At 43.0% G+C, this 21,136-nt stretch overlaps 1 protein-coding gene across 10 annotated transcripts in view; it reads right to left on the bottom strand.

The window, feature by feature from the left end:
• KIAA1217 (KIAA1217 ortholog) overlaps positions 1 to 21,136 on the bottom strand; it is a 349,091-nt gene that overhangs the window by 94,227 nt on the left and 233,728 nt on the right. The window contains exon 1 of one of the 10 annotated variants that reach the window (XM_052651335.1): positions 11,589 to 11,885. The exons of the other annotated variants lie outside the window; for them this stretch is intronic. The gene's annotated coding sequence lies outside the window, so the exon portion shown is untranslated. Of the gene's footprint in view, positions 1 to 11,588; positions 11,886 to 21,136 lie in introns of those variants that run through there. 10 annotated transcript variants of the gene reach the window in all.

Genomic DNA, 21,136 nt, shown 5'->3' with positions numbered 1-21,136 from the left:
ATGGTGTTGGTTTCTGCCACACATCGACATGGATCAGCCACAGGTATACATATGTGCCCTCCCTCTGGATCCCCCCTCCACCCCTCTAGGTGGTCGCAGAGCTCGGGCTTGAGCTCCCCGAGTCATAGAGCACATTCCCACTGGCGTCTGTTTTACACATGCTAGTGTGTATGTTTCCACACTGCTCTCTCCATTCGTTCCACCCTCTCCTTCCCTTGCTGTGTCCACAAGGTAACAGCCACTCTTGAAACTAAAAGAAGTTCCATGGGATGAACTTTTGGTTACCAGGGGGAAAGGAATAGTTAGGGAGTTTGAGATCGATATGTACACACTGCTGTATTTAAAAATGGATAACTACCAAAGTCCTACTGAATAGCGCAGGGAACTCTGCTCAATGTTATGTGGCAGCCTGGATGCGAGGGGAGCTTGGGGGAGAATGGATACATGTACATGTATGCCTGAGTCACTCTGCTGTCCACTTGAAAATATCACCACATTGTTAATGGACTATAATATAAAATAAAAAGTTTAAAAAAAAAAGAAACCAAACAATCCAATGTGTGAGTGGGCAAAAGAAACAGATTATTTTTTCCAAAAAGACACATAGATAGCCCATAGGAATATGAAAATGTACTCAACATGACTGATTATCAGTACAATGCAAGTCAAAATCACCGTAAATATTATCTCATACCTGTGAGAATGGCTATTACCAAAAAGACAGGAGGAAATAAGCACTGGTGAAGATGTGGACAAAAGAGCACACTTGTGAACTGCTGGTAGGGATATAATTTCACATATTCATATAGATATAATTTTGTATAGCCATATACATTATACAGATAATAGTATAAAGGTATTATCTACAAATACATGAATAAAAATTAGATTATAGGGCTTCCCTGGTGGGACTAGTTGTAAAGAACCCACCTGCCAATGCGGGTAAGGAGACGTAAGAGACACAGGTTCAATTCCTGGGCTGGGAAGATCCCCCGGAGAAGGGCATAGCAACGCACTCCAGTATTCTTGCCTGGAGAATTCCAAGGACAGTCTGGTGGGCTATGGTCCATAGGGTCGCAAAGAGTCCAACATGACTGAAGTGACTTAGCCCGCATATAGCACACCCAAAGAAGTTCCATGGGTATCCCAGGTACACTGAACATGTGACCTGGGAATGTATGACTGAGAATAGACGCCATGTGTTATATACCTATATAGATGCACAAACTTTCCCCGTTCTCATTAATTATGAAAGAACCAAAAGGTTCCAGGTTTATAAATTACATGAATATACCTTTGAACACCCATCTGTTTTCAAAGGCTTTGGTTGGAGTCTGTGACAGCAAACGCCAAGCATCTGCTCACCTGGGCCAGGCCAAGGGCCCCGGCTGAACCCATTCAGGTGTCTCTCAGCAGTTCATGCAGTATGTGGAAGAGGAACACCAAACTGGGCATCACAGAACCTGCCTTCTGATCCAGCTGTTAACATCTGGCTCTTAATCTGTAAGCAAGAAGTCTGACCTCTTGGGGTCTCAAGGCCCATCCCAAATACCACATTCTGTGGGTCCATGGAATATCTTTCAAAATTTTTATTTATTTGTAACTGCACTGAGTCTCACTGTTGCTTGGGCTTTTCTCTAGCTGCAGTGAGTGGGGGTCACTCTCTAGCTGCAGGGCTTCTCACTGCGGGTGGCTTCTCATGTTGCACAGCATGAGCTCTGGAGCAGTCGTGTTTCAGAAGCCATGGCTCCCGGGCTCCAGAGCATGGGTTCAGCAGTTGTGGCACACAGGCGTAGTTGCCCCACAGCATGTGGGATCTTTTCAGGACAGAGATCCAACCTGTGTCTCCTGCTTTGGCAGGCAGATTCTTTACCACTGACCCACCAGGGAAGCTCAGTCCATGAAATATTTATTGAGTAGTCACCAGGTATGCAAAGCCCAAGGTTGATGTTGAGGAAGGGAAAAGAACCTTTAAGCCACACAATTCCTACCTCTTCAGAGGAGAGAAGATGAAGCATGTACCCGAGTAATAAAAATAAGACAAAAGCTGGACTTCTTTGGCGGTCCCAAGACAGGGGGCCTGGGTTTGATCCCTGGTCAGGGAACTAGATCCCATTTACCACGACTAAGAGCTTGCATGCTACAGCTAAGAGTTCATATGCCACAGCTAAAGATCCAGCCTGCAGCAGCTAAGACCCAACACAGCCAAATAAACAAATACATTTTTTTTAAAGACAAAAGCAAGAATAACTTTGCCAAGTTTCAAGTAAGTGCAACAGACAAACCCTCTGGAATCTATAGATGAATAAGATTTTCCTGCCTGGGATAGTTGAGGAATACTTCTCTGAAGAGGTGAGATTTAAGTGAGTCCATAAATGATAAGCAGAATTTCAGTAGGGAAGAAAGGGTTTCCTTTCTTAGGAATTTTCAGGCAGGAAATAAGGCATGGTCATAGACCAGAGGTGGGGAGTGCCAAGTGTTAGGGAACGGATCGACCTCTGATCCAGCCAGCAAATTATTCCTGGGCAGTGGTTCTGCAAGTTGATGTAATTCAACAACATCAGAATCACCCAGAGGGCTTGCTGAAGCACAGATTAATGGGCTCCACTTCCTGAGTGTCTGATTTAGCAGGACTTGGGTGGGCCTGAGAATCTGCCTTTTTAATGAGTCCCCAGATGATGCTGACCTGCTGGTCCAGGGACTACTCTTTGACAAAAACTGTTCTAAGGAGTAAAGCGAAGAGGCAAGCTCCAGTCAAAATCTCCACTCTATTGTGTTGCTGTTGTTTAGTTGCTGAGTTGTGTCTGACTCTTTTGCGACCCCATGGACTATAGCCCGCCAAGCTTCCCTGTCCATGGGATTTTCCAGGCAAGAATACTGGAGTGGGTTGCCATTTCCTCCTCTGGGGGATCTTTCTGACCCAGGGATTGAACTTGAGTCTTCTGCATTGGCAGGCGGATTCTTTACCACTGAGCCACTTTGGAAGCCCTCCACTGTATTATGGGCTTGGTTAAATCCTCATTCAGAAAGCTGACCTTACTCAACTTTGAGTGACAATCATAAGCGTTTCTCCATCTGTAAATATTTGCAATTAAATCTGCCAGGGAAAGATGGAAATAGGGAAAGGAAGCATTTTTGGAGACTTCTTATTTACCAGATGCTTTCCAAAATTTCTATTTAATTCCTAGCACATTCCCATCAGATAAAGGATATAATCCCCATTTGACAGATTGAAGGAATGGGGGCCACAAAGTCAACATACCAGAGCCAGAACAATCTCGAACTCTCAGGTTAAGAAATTGGTATAGAGACCTGACCTCTGAGTACTCTTCAAAGAAGGGTAGTTGAACCATTGTTCAAGAATCACTAAGATCAGTTATGACTCCCGTCCAAAATCAGGCCCAGAAATACCTGAACGAAGTCATCTGGATTAAATATTGCAAGAGACGCAAGAGGAGAGTAACAGAGATCAGACCACATCACTGTTATCTACAAATGTGGGGGAAAACCACCTTCCAAATGATGACTCCAGGGCCTCCAAGGGCCCCATAAGAGTGCTCCATTTCAAAGGAATACCTTTATGTTTTCAGTTCAAATATCAAGCCAGCCAGCCAGCCAGTGGACAAGGCTCAGAAATCTGAGATGGTCAGCAAAACCACTGCCTCTCCTTATTTGGATAAATAACAGCCTCAAAGACAACCAGTTTGGGAGTCAAGCATACCCTGAGGCTGGGCTTGGCATGCTTTCCGCCCACGCCCTGCCAGGCTCGCCCAGCACTGACAGTCCCGGCTCCCTACCAGGTTCTGACGAGGCCAGAAGCCTCCCCGCCAGTCACAAGATCTGCTTCTCTGCATCCCAGGAACACACTGCTGGGACTCTGAGCATTCCTCCCCTTGAGTGATGCCCTGCATTCCTGACACAGGTAACTAGGAGAAACCACACGGACAGATACCCGCTCAGTATGTAAGGAAATCACACGCCACATGACAGAGGCCCACATCAGGCAAGAGGGAGCCCTGGTCTAGTTGTTCCCCCCCTCCACACCCCAAACATTGCCCCCTGAAAGGAAAGAATCCTCTGTCACACAGGAGTTGAGGCAAGTGACAAAAATGCTTTGTCATCTTGGAGAACCTTCCCAAGTCCATGATGAGCAGCAAGAGGTTGTGACCCCCTTCAAAAAGAAACAGGCTCCAAGCTGACCCTAAAGGAGCTAGCTCATCTCCCCCTACTGCCCAAGCCAATCTCCAGCCTTTTTTTCCCCTCTTCTCCTCCTTTGTATTATCCTTTCTTTCACTTTTCTTCCTTTCTCGGAAAAGCAACATTGGGGCAAAATTTCTCCCACAGAGGACAGGAAGATATGTGTTGATAAACAGACAAAGGGAGTTTCTTAAAATCAGAAGATGTTTTTGGCTTGATTCTGAAACCCCTCAACTCTCAACAACTTCTTCAATGTGCTGAAACCTACAAACTAGTTTCCAAAGTCTTTTTTTAAAAGATGCAATCATCCTCCCTCTTCGATCAGTACCCTCCTCCACCATGATTCAGAGGGAAGGCAGTAGGGTGTGGTGGAGAGAGCCCTGGATTATGAATGAAAAGACTTGGTTTCTGTTCCTGAGGATCTCCTTGGGCTGTGGTCTCATAGCCCTGACTGTGGTCCTGCCACCGAGCTCTTCTGAGACCCTGGTTCTGCTGCAAATGGGTTTGGGAACACTTGCAGTTACCTTTCTGGTGCCATGAACATCAAAAGAGCTAAATTATTCTTACTATGACTTTGCATGCAGAAGAGTGTGGTCAGTGTGCAGTAGGATTAATATCACCAATGAACATTGATGGGCTCACTCCATGAATCGAGAGCAAATCAAACAGATGAGCCCCACTGTAATATAGGCATAGAAGGGGGAAGAGAATGACACACTCTCTTCTTGAGATACAAATGCTCATTAAAGAAGGAAGATTCTGGACGTAGCCGATGTAAGAACAGAACACTGTATTATTGTCCAGAGATCTCATCCTAGAGAAAAACCCAATTATATATGCTATCAACTCTTCGTCAAGGAGGTGCTTTTCCTCGTTCCTATTCCCAAATGAACTGGCCATCCTGAATCAAGATCAGGCAATGTAAGACTCCCCATCCACTTGATGGGGCTTCCTAAGTGGCACGGTGGTGAAGACTCCACCTGCCGACGCAGGAGATGCAGGAGACATGGGTTCAATCCCTGGATCAGGAAGATCCTCTGGGGGAGGGAATGGCAACCCACTCCAGTACTCCTGCCTGGAAAATTCCACGGACGGAAAGCCTGGTGAGCTACAGTCCATGGGGTCGCAAAGAGTCAGACACAAGTGATCAGTTGAGTCCACACACACACATCTACTCGATACTGGTTCAGCTAGTAGATTTAGGTATTCAGTTCAGTCGCTGGTCGTGTCTGACTCTCTGCAACCCCATGAACTGCAGCACGCCAGGCCTCCCTGTCCATCACCAACTCCCGGAGCCTGCTCAAACTCATGTCCATCGAGTTGGTGATGCCATCCAACCATCTCATCTCTGTTGTCCCCTTCTCCTCCTGCCTTCAATCTTTCCCAGTATCAGGGTTCATGTGTTAATTATTTATAAATTCATGTATTAATTATTTATAAAAATTGTGAGATGGCTGATGACCCACATTTTTGTTTTGGATCTTGCTTCTTCCCTTCCTGTCTTACCACTGCGGAGAACTTCTCTTTGGGAATGAAAAGAGAGTGCATGTCATCACTTGCCTGTGACTGGAATAGAAGTTTTGGTTGGTAAAGAGGAAGCTGAACCAAGTAGGTAAAGGCAAGATTTGGGATCTGCTCAAAATTTCTACTGTACAGTCCGAGCTCCACATTTGTATTAAAAACACAAACCTGTATGCTTTAGAATACTTCTGGATAGAAAAACATTTATCTTGCAGTACTGCTCAAAAATTTTTTTACTTTTCTTTTGTACAGAAATGTGCTGATTTAATGAAAATGTCAAAATGTTTTGTTATTGGGCATATATGTAGAGATGGCCTTGCATGTATATTCACTGCATTTACAATATGAAAATACATCTGGGTAGTTTTCATATTATTAAGATGCACTGTGAATATGAGTACATATCTGTAGATAAAAATTCTCTGCCCAAATCTAAAATATCCAAATACCACGTCTGACTCATTTTTTATGCTCTAGTCACAGAGTGATACTGGATAGAAACTTATTAGCATTTTACCAAGTTTCTTTGGATCATTGTTACGAATAATAAAAAATACAAAAACTTTTTAAAACAACATATTTCAGTCTTCAAATGGTCAGATTAACATAATTATAGCCTGAGGTTGCCAACAGTGGCACATTTCTCATTTTCATGAGAATACAGAGGTTCTATCCCGGATCACAAGCTAACAGGCTCCTTGGTCTAAATATATACAGTAAAATCTGCAGCAAATTTCTAAAGCACTAAGATCTGAACCCTGGAGATATCTAGTGAGTAATTTGCACTGCAGTAGAGCAGATTTTTTGTTGTTGTTTTGCAATTACACAGCTGCTAGGAAATGCATTTTTAGATCTGATTTTTAAGGCAAGCAAAAATGATATCCAGTTTATGGCTATGTTCCCTGGGTCCTTCTGGCAAGGGAGTAGGGACCCACCTACAAAATGTTCCATTCAGTTACCTTCCTCCTTGGAAGTGAAGACAATCCTAGACACTCATGTAGGAGAAGCCAGCAGACCTTGACTGTGACACCCAGTGCTTTAGAGGTGCGTTTCCCGAGAAACACGCTTTGAAGTGTAAGTGCGCTATAGACCGGTCCCCACTATGTCTCAATTACCGCATCACTGACATCGCTACCATTTCTTGTTTGGCTTTTCCTTTGGCAGCTCTTGCCACCATATCAAGGGCAAACAGAAAGGAACAGGTTCAAAGAGTTCAATCAGAGCAAGGGCAAGCACGACCTTTGATTTCACAGGAAAAGGAAAAAAAGAAAGAAATTAAGTGCATGTGCCGAGAGAAACACAGTCTTTGTATTTCAGGAAATAGAGGGAGTTAGTGCCGCCTGAACGAGGAGAAGCAGTCCTCCAGCTGAAGTGATACACCCGACCGTCACATCTTTTATCTGGACAGGTTTAAAATACATAAATCTGCTGGACAGCTCTGAACTGAACCGATTTTCTTTGGGGCCAAGTTACAAGACGCCGAAGGCCTCCAGGACTCAAACAAGCATTAGATTTTATTCTGACATCAAAATGGGGCATTGTTGTGAACTGATCATGTTTAATGATGTCTTGCTCTGTCTCCGCCATAATTTGGGCTTCATCTTAAAGCCCTGGTTTCTACATTTCGCTCAATTATAAGAAAGCTGTCACCATCTTGGCCACATTCTAACACTAACCATATTATTATTACTCATAATGCTTTTTTAAAAATGTTTTAACCAATAACTTTCTAAATTTTTTAAAAATTAATTAATCATTTGTTTATTTTTGGCTGTGCTGAGTCTTCATTATTATGCTCAGGCTCTCTCTAGTTACAGTGAGCAGGGGCTACCCTCTAGTTGCGGTGTGCAGGCTTCTCACTGCGGTGGTTTTGCTTGTTGCGGAGCACGGACTCCAGAGCATAGGCCCCAAGCAACTGTGGTACACAGGCTTAGTTGTGGGATCTTTCTGGACCACGGGTTGAACCCCTGTCCCCTGCGCTGGCAGGCAGATTCTTAACCCCTGGATCACCTGGGAAGTCCAAGGCTTTTCTTGACATCAGTTTTAAGTTGACTTTTTCCTTCTTAGGGGGGATGAACAATAATATTCATTAACTCTCAGAGGTCCCGTGCTACTTGTTTTCCAGTACACAACTATATAATACAATCACCAAAATGTAAGAATCTGTTTTCCTTTGTGCTGTCGAAACTCACCGGTTCCAAGTGAAGAACAACTCTGAAAATATTCTCAGTAGGAAGATGTGAGCGTTTCCAGCTAGGTTACTATAGGAGCCACTGCTTCAGCAAAGAGGCTGACTTTTGCAAATAATGCTATATTACCCAACCCTTCTTAGCCAAGATTGCTTTATTCAAAGCATCTCATAATTTGAAGCAGCTGCTGTTTTTCAGTTGACTTGATGGCCTATTCTCCTTCAATAAAAATATTGGATAATCTAAATCTGGTTAGTTCAAAATCCATTTATTTTGGGGCCAGGCCCATGCATTTCCAATTAATGAGCTCTGGCTCCATGGCAGGGTTGTGCTGCTATCTGAACAGGAAGGGGAACCTGGCTACACTTAACTGCAACACAGATGGCTCAGGGAAGTCAGATATACAGTGTTTTCCTAAATCAACCAAGAGAACACACCTTGGCGGGTCCTGTGGGATGAGAACCAAGGCAGGGAGGCACTAGAGATGGAGAAAGAGCTGGTCTAAGGGACCAGTGCTTGGGGTCCAGCCCTGTTCTTGGTCGATCACTTCTTAATTCCGTGATCTTTACCAAGTCACTCCATCCATGCCAGGTCTCCAGAGTCTTGACTGACGGGGGAAAGGTTATAAAAGATGACGTGTAAGACCTTCTTTCCACCTCTGAAACCCTATGATTCCAAATCATCTGGGCCTGTTTCTTGAGGTAACACCAATGACACAGATCAGGTTGTATTTCCTCAGCCACCAAGCTGGAGTCGCAGTTCAAGTGTCTCAGGAGCAGACGTATCGCTCCTGCAAATTACATGCAGACCCCATGGGAACAAAACAGGACAGAGAGGAAATGGCTTAGCACTGGGTGATCTGTAGCTCAAAGACACATTTTTTCCTCTTTAAAAAAATTAGTAAGTGCTTTTTCTCCTACAAATATATATAAGTAACATGATTTATATAAAAGTAGTTATATAAAATGCTGCGAATTTTAGAAAAAGTATAAAGGAAATACTACCCCCCGGAGACACACTACTATACATAAAATAGAAAAGCAACAAGGATTTACTATATAATACCAGGAACTATATTCAATATCTTGTGATAACCTATAATGGAAAAGAATCTGAAAAAAGATGTATAACTGAATCACTGCTGTATACCTGCTATTACAATATTTATAACATTGTAAGTCAACTGTGCTTCAATTAAAAACAAGAAATGATAAAAGAGTGACCCATGGAAGCGCTCTACAAAGTAGGGCCTTGGACCGAGCGAGCCTGAGCAGTGTGCTATGTGGTCTGGGCCTCGCTGATGGAGACCCACCGAGAAGACAGAAAAAGCAAAACCTCAGGAAGGAAGCAACACGTGGATGCACAGAACACCACCTGAAAACGCCAGGACTCAGGCTTCCTGTCAGAGGCAATTTCCGCTGACATCTGTATTTACAAGAGCCAAGCTGAGAGATTCAGTTTGGATAGCAGAGGGCAGAGGGTGTGGTGTAAACTTCTCCCCAGGAATGGCTAACAACCCAGCCCCTCCCAGCCCCCACTGAAGGAAAAGGAAGGTCCCGTTCCGTCGACTTTCCAGTGTGTTGGTTGTCAGCCAGCCCTGGATCTTATGCAGCCATGGAAGCTGGAAGCAAGTGGCCTTGCTCCTGCAGCCCAAGTTCAGGGCTGGGGTGGGCAGCTGCATCTCTGATGATACTGTTGGCTGTAATTACTTCGCCTAGCGAATTACCAGGACATTTTTGCAGCCAAGTGGATGTCTCAATCTTCACATATGTGGGGGGTTGAGGAGAGCCACAGCCCCTGCCTCCGGGGTGGCTTGAACCCTCCACCTCCGACGTTCTGTAACTTTCTTCCTGTCCTTCTCCTAACAGCGCTGCCAGGAGTCTGGAAGGGCAGCAGGCAGGCACATGCAGGCCTGTCTCCATTCAAAGACACTTTCTCCCTTGCAAATCGGGCTCATGAATCAGCTCGTTTCCCTGTCCTGGGAAGACGGTTTTTCTGAGTGACACAACACATGAAGTGAAGAAGGAAGTGGGAAGGAGGAGACGGCAGTTCATCCACAGTGCTTTTTTTTTTTTTTAATTGGAGGATAATTGCTTTACAATATTGTGTTGGCCTCTGCCATACATCATGAATCAGCGTCAGGTATACATGTGTTCTCTCCCTCCTGAATTCCCCTCCCAGCTCCCACTCCATCCAGCCCCTCGAGGTTGTCACAGAGCACTGCGCTGAGCTCCCTGTGCCACACAGCCCATTCCCACTTGTTCCCCACCGTGTCCACAAATCTGTTCTCTGTGTCTCTGCAGTGCTTTTTGCTATCCCCACACTATCGGACACTATCAGACATTTACTGTTTTCTTTTCACTCCAAGTAAGTTGCAGCCAGGTCCCTGGATAAACAGTCTGCTACTAGGTTTTGGATGTTACAGATCAAACCAAAAAAAAAAAAAGAAAAAATTCAAAACTGTACAGAATTATTTCTCTTGAAGCCAAGTAAGCATTGCTTATTTATAATTACTATTTTCAAGATACGTTATCAGTATCTGACTGCAGACTTGGAGTCTTAGCTACTGGTAAGGAGGGGAGTGCAGTGTAGGATTTAAACACAAGGACTAGAGAGACAGTCAGCCTGGGGCTCAGTCCCAGCTTTGATTCTAGCTAGTGTGTGACTTGTCATTTGATCTCTCTCAGCCTCAGTTTTCTTACCTTAAAATGGGTATAATAGTACCTATGCCTTATGGTTACAATGACCAAATGAAATAATATATATTATTTAGACTACATTGGTTAACAACTTCTCATCCATATGAACTCATCTATAAATGGAGATAAATATAAACAGATCCAGGCACACATGTACCTTTAAAAGGAAGCAGACTGACTTAAAAAGACATTCATCTTATTAAATGTCTTTAAAAGAAATATATACAAAATATTGTGACTGAACTATTATTGCAAGGATAAGACAGAATAGTTATCTCAAGTATATACAGCTTCTGCCACAGATTTTTTCTGGGTTTTTCCATTAAACCTCAATATAACAGGGATATATCTGTTATATAAAAATTGCAGACATTTAAAATATTATACATAAAGCTTAAATGGATATATCTCAAACAACTTTAAAAAACCAAGATAAAAAAGTCCTTTATATTTTAAAATGTAAGGTGATTTTCACAAGGAAAATACAACAGACAGTGTTTTCCTTGAATACTGAAGGAAGCATACTAACCTCCCCCTTTGCCCCCCCCAATTTGCACCACGCCTTCAAATTTTCAATTGTCTCAGAAACTGAATGCAAGTCAAATATCTTTGTGAAAACACTGAAAACTGTCACAAAACGCATACATCAACGAGATCTGTATAAGCAAACAACACTGACACTTGAAATCCTTTTCTAAATTATAAGGTTAAACAGAAAGATCACGAGATTAAACAGATTTATAGACTGGAGACAGCCCAATGTAACTTAAGTGGATTTTGAAAAACAGACCAACGCCAATAACAAAGAAGTTTCCTTCTAAGCAGTGTGCAAGAAGTTAAAATAAAAACCTAGCATTTCAATTCCACATGGCATTGAACTTGAATACAGGAAAGTTGACTCATTTGGAGGTAAATGTGCTACAACAGGAACCCCAAATCTTGAAAATCCTATTTTGTTATAAAGGTGCAGTTCAGTTCTTACCTTACATCTTCCACAAACTGTTCTCTTCTAGAAGAAACTTTCTAGACGTTCAGAAACCTTGAAACCACCCATCTCTCGAATGCTTCCAGCTCCGCCTGTCTTGATGGTAACTAAATGCAAGGCTTAGTTTTTGTTTTTTTTTTTTTTAAACAGAAGGAAGCTTTTAGTCAAAATATGTGGTTTAAAGGAGCAGTATCCAGCCTTGTTAAAACTATTTCACGGACATTCAGAGGTTTTGTTTCTCCTCTATGAAAGTTAAATCTGAGTAGGAAGGCATTTTTCCTGTCCCGGAAATCAGCATAACTAAAAACCAATGCTGAGTTAACGAGAAATGTTTCTTCCATGTGTTCCGTCTGGCAGAAACGGCAAGCCATATCAAGGGAACACGTGATGTTTATAAATACAATATGGCTTGTGTTGTCATAACCTCTCAATGACAAAAAAAAAAAAAAGGCAAGAGAAAGCAGGCAGCCACACAGCAGGAAAGATGAGATCTGTATCATTTGGAAGCTGCCTGTCAGATATGCATATATTACTAGTTCTTGCATCTTAAAAAATAAAATAGAGCTGGAAGCAGCGAGAAAGGGAAAAAAAAATACCTTGCTCTGTAAAGCCGCTGTATGAAAGTGTATAAATGATGAGTTGTGTTTTCCCAGCTAATCATTTCAATAAGAATAATTCCTTACCAACTGCAGCAGAAACATCTTTTCACCTGTCAGAAAGACACGTCACCAAAGGGACATAATGAGGTACATCCCTGGAAAGCCAGTACTGTGGAAGTAAATCGACTACACTCTTTAGCAGGTAAGAGAATGAAGGAAAGCTGGCACAGAGCTGGCAGCAGATGTGAAAATTACAGACGTCTGTATCACTACTGGTTATTGACTGTCTGATCTTCTACTACAGGGGACCTCAACCTCTAGGACCTAATGCCTTATGGTCTGAGGTGGAGCTGATGTAATAATAATAGAAATAAAGTACACGATAAATGTTATGCACTTGAGTCATCCTGAACATCCCCCCCCCGAATCTCCCCAGGGCCATGGAAAATTTGTCTTCCACAAAACTGGTCCCTGGTGCCAAAAAGGTTGGGGACCACTGTTCTACTAGACTGGATGATCTCTGGAAGGCAGTTACCATACTTGGTCACTATTATATCTTCGAAATCTTATACAAGAGCCCAAATCACAGTCAAGACTCAATGCATGATGGCTTGGTGAGTGGGTCAGCGAAACTTCACAATCACTGGAAGTAGTTAACTGTTCCAAAATCATCGCTCCTACCTGATAAGTCTGGAGGTATCTGAAATACTGATTACCCATTCAATCTAAAAGCAAGATGTGTCCTGCGGAGTTAGAAATAACAGTAAACCAAGATCTGTCTTCTTTAATTTGTTATCCAGAGATTGGCTTACTTTCTGCCATGGGTGAATTTTACTCTTGAAAATAAAACGCAGATCTGTGTGCGTTTCTGACAACCAGTTAGTTTAATCTGGCAAATCTGTTATTCTCATCTTAAATTACAGAGTAATTAACTGCAATAAAATTATATTTATAGGACGAGTAATTTTGTTAGATGTTCTTAGTCCTCATTTTGGTCAGGAATTACTCCTGGGATAAACAAGGGAATGTGCTGTAAATCTCAAATGTTTGCATGTGCACATCACTGTACTGGTTTTAGCAGAGAAGGCATTAACTGAAAGTGTGTGATGGGAAAAATGCTGACATATAAGCCCCCTTTCCATCCACATGTTTAAGGAGAATTTCCTCAAAGCAGGACCCTGTTGCAGGGAAACACAGAGAGTGTGAAGATAAATGGAATAGGGGTTTGTTCCCACGAAGCGTGGAGTTTAGAAAAGAACTTCAGATGCGTACATCAGCAACTACAACGCAGATAGGAAAAGGTGAGGGTTCTCAGAGAGGGGAGAGACAGGTGAGGTCCGATGGAATCAGAGAAGGGACGGTGGTTAGTGAGACTTGGATAAGAGAGGAATCAGGAAAGGCATGTTGAAGATAGTAGCTGTCGAGTTAGGTCTTCAAAGATGGACGGCAGAGAAAAGAGAATCCTTGCACACTGTTGGTGAGACTGTAAATTGCTGTAGTCAGTATGGAGATTCCTAAAATAACGGAACTACCATATGACCCAGCTATTCCACTTATGGGTATTTATCTGAAGAACACAAGACTACTAACTGAAAAGATATTTGCACCCTCATATTCACTGCAACATTATTTACAGTAGCCAATATATGGGAACAACCACAGTGTCCATCAGTGGATGAATGGATGAAGATGTGAAATATGTACACGCATATACATGCATACAGTCAATGGAATACTGCTCAGCCATAAAAAGGAATGAAACCCTGCCCTTTGCAACAGCATGTATGGACCAGGAGGGTATTACACTAAGTCAGACAGAGAAAGACAAATACCTTATGACTTTAGTCATATGTGGAACCTAAACAAACAAAAACACCAAAGTTAATGAACAAACAAAACAAAAAACGAAGTCACAGATATAGAAAAGAGATTGATGGTTACCACAAGGAAAGTGGGTTGCGGGGAGGGTGAAATGAATGAAGAGGTCAACTGTAGGATAATGGATGGAAACTAGATGTGTGATGGTGACCACCCTGGAGCTTGTATACAGATACCACACACCTGAAACTTATATAATTAAAAAAATGAGTAGCACATGGGTCCTGATGATGAAGCCAGTACTGTGGGGAAGGACAGTAGGGACCACTGGAGGGATGAGGAGGCCAGTTTTGGAGCTGGTCTGTCTGGCTCTGAAACTAGCTCCATCTCTGATGTGCTGTGTGGCTTTGAGTAGGTTTCCTGACCTCTCTGATCCACATCTGAAACAGGGTGGGTGGGGGTCATAAGAATTCCCCTCACACTGGGTTGTTCTGAACAAATGAGAGTGATTATGAGCACAATACTCGTCACGGTGCCTGGCACAATGTAAGTCTTAGTTATTAGTACCGCTGCCATTATGTGAGTGAAGGGGACATGGGGCAGCTGGGTCAAGGAGGATGTTGAGAGAATGAAAGAAAATCAGCTAGGAGTGGTTTCCTAAACTTCTGTTTCTAAGGGGTTTTCTTGTCTTCCCTCAAATCCCAAACCCTTCTTTTCAACCAGAGCACTGCCTTGTAGAAAAAAGGCCCTGAACTCTGTGGCAGGCCAACTTCACACATACATACTAAAGTATATATATATATGTTTGTTTTTTTTTTTCCTTTCTTTTCTTTTGTTTGGCCATGCCAGGTGGTAAGTGGAATCTTAGTTCCCCAACCAAGGATCAAACCCGTGCCCACTGCAGTGGTAGTGTGGAATCCCAACTACTGGACTGCCAGGGAATTCCCTTCTTTTTTCCAGGTGGGATACCCTTTTAGCCCAGTCAGAAGAGAACAGAATGGAACATGTTCACTATAAAAGGAGGCCAAGAAACAGATGCATAATATATAGACACAAGAGAATCAAGAAATGAAACAAATATTTAATAAGATATTTCACATGTTCTAAAATCTTGTTAAGAGCATCATTTCAAAACCTGCAAAGCCTGAAGGGAAATGTCAAGGAAGGGAGGCTGTGGGCTAAGTAGAAAGAGTCATAACCAGGTTCAGGTCCTATGTTTGACATATACCAGCCGTTTGGGCCTGGGAAAGACGTCACTGGCCTCAATTTTACCATCTATAAAAACTGAGTCAGTGTGCAGGGTTGTTGACTCATTTAAATAACATGTAAAGTATTTAACACATTGCCTTCTATGTGGATGCAGAATGGTCTCATATTGAGAAACGCAATGGAACAGAATGAATACTACTTATATACCATGACTGATTTCACAAGGAAATTAAGAGTCTACACAAATCACTACAATTTTGCCCCCACCAAAAGTCAAACTGGAATGTATGACAGAAAGAAGATGAAAGCTAGAAAATTAAAAATAGAGGCCAGGCACAAAGCCAGGACACACCAACCAACACACGCGCCGCGAATGCCTGTGCGCTGGCTGTGGGTGGGCCACAGATTTAATTCTAAGCCTTAGAGTAGCAACACAAAGAGGGAAAATGATCACTTACAAGATTCAAAGTGTCCATACGATAAAAATAAACTGCGAGAAGCACAACTACTTCTGGTGATGAGAACAGAGAGATATTTATACAGTGGGTTCTCATTAATGACAGAAGATGAATAATAAACCGTTTGGAGCACCATCATTATAGTACTCAACAGATCGGCTTAACAAGCGTTTACACTTGCCACAGATGAGACAGGAAGACTGGCTTTCTGAGGCATACAAGAGGAACATGAACGGGCGTGTGCCTCTGAAGAACTTACTCTTATGGGATGGGATGCACAAGCATCTAAATTATTAAAGCACCAGGAGAATGTACAACATGCCCCCCCCAAAAGGAAAGATTAAACCTGACAGAGAAGTCCTCACAGAGTAGGCAGTCTTTTATTTGTCCTCTAAAAGAGAGGGTTTTTTTTTAAACATTTTATTGTGGATAGTTCCACCAACCATAAACATAAGTAGAGAAAATAATATAATGAACTCACAGCGTCCAGCTCTGACATTTTTCAACATTTTACCAATTTTGTTTCATCAGTTTCCACTTTTGGGGTTTGTTTTGCCAGAGCATTTTAAAGCAAACCCCAGCAGCTGTACCATTTTAGCCTGTAAAATACTTCGGTGGGTCTCATTTTTAAAAACATAACCACTGAGTCATTATTATACCCAACAGAATTACTGGTTATCCCTTAATATCATCTGATTCCTAACGCATGTTCAAACTTCCCAAACAGTTTCAAAGATGTCTTGTACATTTGGTTTGTCCCCGTCAGGATCCAAACGTGCCGCACACACGGCTTTTGGGTTGTTAGTGGACAGAAGAGGCCTGAGAAATGGAACAGGGTCTCTGCCCACACTTTTACCATACTTGTCAACAGAACTGAGCTATTGTCCTGTAGTATGGTGGCTGGATGGATTTTGCAAGACATCACGGAGGGAGGGAGAGCGCATTTCAGAGGCTCGGAGCAGGCACTGAGGTGGCTCAGCTTGGGTGTTGGGATGGAGGCGATACGATGATCAGCCTGTACTATTCCCTTTTTGGGGGGCTGTGCCATGTCGCTTGTAGGATCTTAGTTCCCTGACCAGGGATCAAAACTGTGACCCCTGCAGTGGAAGCATGGAGTCATAGCCACCAGACTGCGAAGGAAATCCCAGCCTGTGCTAGTCTTTCGCACAATGGGAAGTCAGGCTTTTGCACAATGGGAGGTCGGGAGATGGCCTGGGAAATTGCTGCTAGGTTGGAATAAGAGTTGGGGAGACCGGTTACAAGCTGTTGCATTGCCAACCGAGAGGACAGCAAGGCATGCTGTCACTACAGCGTCAGAACAGCCCTGCTAAGAGCCTGGAGTCTGCAGCCAAGCTGCCCAGGCTCAGATCTCAGCTCTGCACTCTCTCGCTGTGTGGCCTGGGCCAGACGTCTCCAACAGACTTAAGAAACTGTTTTCTGAGCTATAAATACAAGGGCTTGTACCAATACCTGCCTCAAAATGGGGTCTTGAGGATTTAAATGAAATTACCCATGAACATGCTTTGTCAAAGGCACAAAAACGTTAGCTACTGTGAGAGTCACGGTGCAGGCCAGGGCAGCAGTGGGGTGTGCAAGAGGCCCTGCAGAGTGAGATGGATGGGTTCTGAGGACTGGTGGGATGATTTGAAAAACAGGAGTTAGGTCACTGAAGACGCACTGATAACTCAACTTTTAAAATCATTTCTCTCCGTCTCATTTAAACACACAGGCACCGCACTCATAGACACACCATCAGCAGTCACGCCTTCATTCACAAACACAGAAAAACAAGCGGAAAAGGTTTGTGGTGGAAAGAAAGATCAGGATTTATTTTTTTCTTCTTCGACAGGATACACTAGAAACATTGGAAGAATATCCATACGGAGACAACTGCTCGGAAGCTGAACACTGGACTTGCACTCTAGAGAAATGGCGGAGCTAGGGACAGAGTTTCAAGGGTCGTCTACACTGACCTAATGGTTAAATGAGTAGTAACACAAAAAAGACAAGTGGAAAGGTACAGATGAAAGAAAAAGCAAATTAACACACACACACACACACACACACACACCCGTAAAGCCTGGCTAAAGGCCCTGCAGACCATGTAGAGGGCAAGAGAAAAAAGAAGAGTTAGTGAAGAAGGCTGGGGTGTGTCTGCATGTATGCAAGGGATTCAGAGACGGCAGTGTAACGGAAACCAAGGTTTCTAAGGAGACTGCCCATCACTGTCAAATGCAGGGCTCAGACAGAAGAGGTCTGGGGGGCAGTGACTGATTTGGGCATTCGAAAGTTATTTAAGATGCAGAGCCAATACTGGGGAATAGGTTCTCTATGCAAATGTGGAAACTGTCTAACATTGCGAATAAAAATTCAGGACATAGAGAAAGCAGAGAACTGACTGATCGCAGCAAAGAACCTCAGGAAGTAATCTCAAAGCACACATGAAGGAGAAAAAGGGACTTCCCTGTAGTCCAGTGCCTAGGACTCCTCACACCCAATTCTGGAGGCTGGGGTTAGAGCCCTGGTCAGGGAACTAGATCCCATATGCTGCAACTAAGACCCAATACAGCCAATAAGACACATAAATAAGAAGAAAGTGGAAAAGCCTGAAAACTGCAAAAAAAAAAAACCAACAAAAAACAAAACCACTAGGTTCAGTGAATGGAAAGTCCCTGGTACCCTTTGAGAGCTGCAGAATGGAATATCTCATCATCTTCTTAGTTGCACATGTGTGAATTACAAACTTGTGAGTACATATATAATTTTAGCAAAAGGGCCCATTCCATGTGATGAGCTCAGCCCCTTGGGAATTGAATTATCAAAGCTCCTATCTAATGTGATGAAACAAAAGCCAGGCAATTCATTTAGATCAGGGTGATTTGCACCCACGTGTAAAGAATCAGGAGATGCTCAGTTCTAGCAGAGAACCACGAGTCTCCCTGGATAGATTGCTTCAAAAATGCTCAGTTCTGGAAAAAAAGAAAACTCTAAATGGAAAAGATACACGCATCCCATTGTTCACAGCAGCACTATTTACAATAGCCAAGATATGGAAGCAACCTAGTTCAGTTCAGTTCAGTCGCTGTTGTGTCCGAATCTTCGCGACCCCGTGGATTGTGGCATGCCAGGCTTCCCTGTCCATCACCAATGCCCAGAGCCTACTCAAACTCATGTCCATTGAATCAGTGATGCCATCCAACCATCTCATTCTCTGTTCTACCCTTCTCTTCCCACCTTCAATCTTTCCCAGCATCAGGGTCTTTTCCAGTGAGTCAGTTCTTCACATCAGGTGGCCAAAGTATTGGAGTTTCAGCTTCAGCATCAGTCCTTCTGATGAATATTCAGGACTGATTTCCTTTAGGATGGACTGGTTGGATCTCCTTGCAGTCCAAGGGACTCTCAACAGTCTTCTCCAACACCACAGTTCAAAAGCATCAATTCTTCGGCGCTCAGCTTTCTCTGTAGTCCAACTCTCACATCCATACATGACTACTGAAAAAACCATAGCTTTGACTAGACGGACGTTTGTCGGCACAGTAATGTCTCTGCTTTTTAATATGCTGTCTAAGTTGGTCATAGCTTTTCTTTCAAGGAGCAAGCATTTTTTAATTTCATGGTAGCAGTCACTGTCTGCAGTGACTTTGGAGACCCCAAAAATAAAGCCTCTCACCGTTTCCATTGTTTCTCCATCTATTTGCCATGAAGTGATGGGACCAGATGCCATGATCTTAGTTTTCTGAATGTTGTGTTTTAAGCCAACTTTTTCACTCTCCTCTTTCACTTTCATCAAGAGGCCCTTTAGTTCTTCACTTTCTGCCATAAGGGTGGTGTCATCTGTGTATCTGAGGTTATTGATATTTCTCCTGGCAATCTTGATTCCAGCTTGTGCTTCATCCAGTCCAGCGTTTCTCATGATGTACTCTGCATAGAAGTTAAATAAGCAGGGTGACAATCTACAGCCTTGACGTACTCCTTTCCCAATCTGGAACCAGTCTGTTGTTCCAAGTCCAGTTGTAACTGTTGTTTCTTGACCTGCATACATATTTCTCAGGAGGCAGGTCAGGTGGTCTGGTATTCCCATCTCTTTCAAAATTTTCCACACTTTAATGTGATCCACACAGTCAAAGGCTTTGGCATAGTCAACAAAGCAGAAATAGATGTTTTTCTGGAACTCTCTTGCTTTCTCCATGATCCTGCAGATGTTGGCAATTTGATCTTTGGTTCCTCTGCCTTTTCTAAATCCAGCTTGAACATCAGGAAGTTCATGGTTCACGTACTGTTGAAGCCTGGCTTTGAGAATTTTGAGCATTACTTTTCTAGCGTGTGAGATGATTGCAGTTGTGTGGTAGTTTGAGCATTCTTTGCATTGCCCTTCTTTGGGATTGGAACAAAAACTGATCTTTTCCAGTCCTGTGGCCACTGCTGAGTTTTCCATATTTGCTGGCATATTGAGTGCAGCACTTTCACAGCATCATCTTTTAGGATTTGAAATAGCTCAACTGGAATTCCATCACCTACACTAGCTTTGTTTGTAGTGATGCTTTCTAAGGCCCACTTGACTTCACATTCCAGGATGTCTGGCTCTAGGTGAGTGATCACACCATCGTGGTTATCTGGGTCATGAAGACCTTTTTTGTATAGCTATTCTGTGTATTCTTGCCACCTCTTCTTAATATCTTCTGCTTCTGTTAGGTCCAGACCATTTCTGTCCTTTATTGCGCTCATCTTTCCATGAAATGTTCCCTTGGTATCTCTAATTTTCTTGAAGAGATCGCTAGTCTTTCCCATTCCATTGTTTTCCTCTTTTTCTTTTCATTGATCACTGAGGAAGTCTTTCTTATCTCTCCTTGCTATTCTTTGGAAGTCTGCATTCAAATGGGTGTATCTTTCCTTTTCTCCTTTACCTTTAGCGTCTCTTCTTTTCTCAGCTATTTGTAAGGCCTCGTCAGACAACCATTTTGCCTTTTTGCATTTCTTTTTCTTGGGGATGGTCTTGATCACCGCCTCCTGTACAATGTCATGAACCTCTGTCCATAGTTCTTCAGGCACTCTGTCTATCAGATCTAATCCCTTGAATCTATTTGTCACTTCCACTGTATAATCATAAGGGATTTGATTTAGGTCATACCTGAATGGTCTAGTGGTTTTCCCTACTTTCTTCAATTTATGTATGAATTTGGCAATAAGGAGTTCATGATCTGAGCCACAGTCAGTTCCTGGTCTTGTTTTTGCTGACTGTGTAGAGCTTCTCCATCTTCAGCTGCAAAGAATATAATAAATCTGATTTCGGTGTTGACCATCTGGTGATGTTCATGTGTAGAGTCATCTCTTGTGTTGTTGGAAGAGGGTGTTTGCAACCTAAGTGCCCATTAATACACGACTGGCTTAAGAAGACGAAGGGCTTCTCAGGTGGCACTAGTGGTAAACCCACCTGCCAAAGCAGGGAAAGTAAGAGATGTGG

Source organism: Budorcas taxicolor, chromosome 13 (assembly GCF_023091745.1).
Source record: "Budorcas taxicolor isolate Tak-1 chromosome 13, Takin1.1, whole genome shotgun sequence".
Taxonomy (NCBI): Eukaryota; Metazoa; Chordata; class Mammalia; order Artiodactyla; family Bovidae; genus Budorcas; species Budorcas taxicolor.
This window is presented reverse-complemented; position numbering and strand designations above follow the sequence as displayed.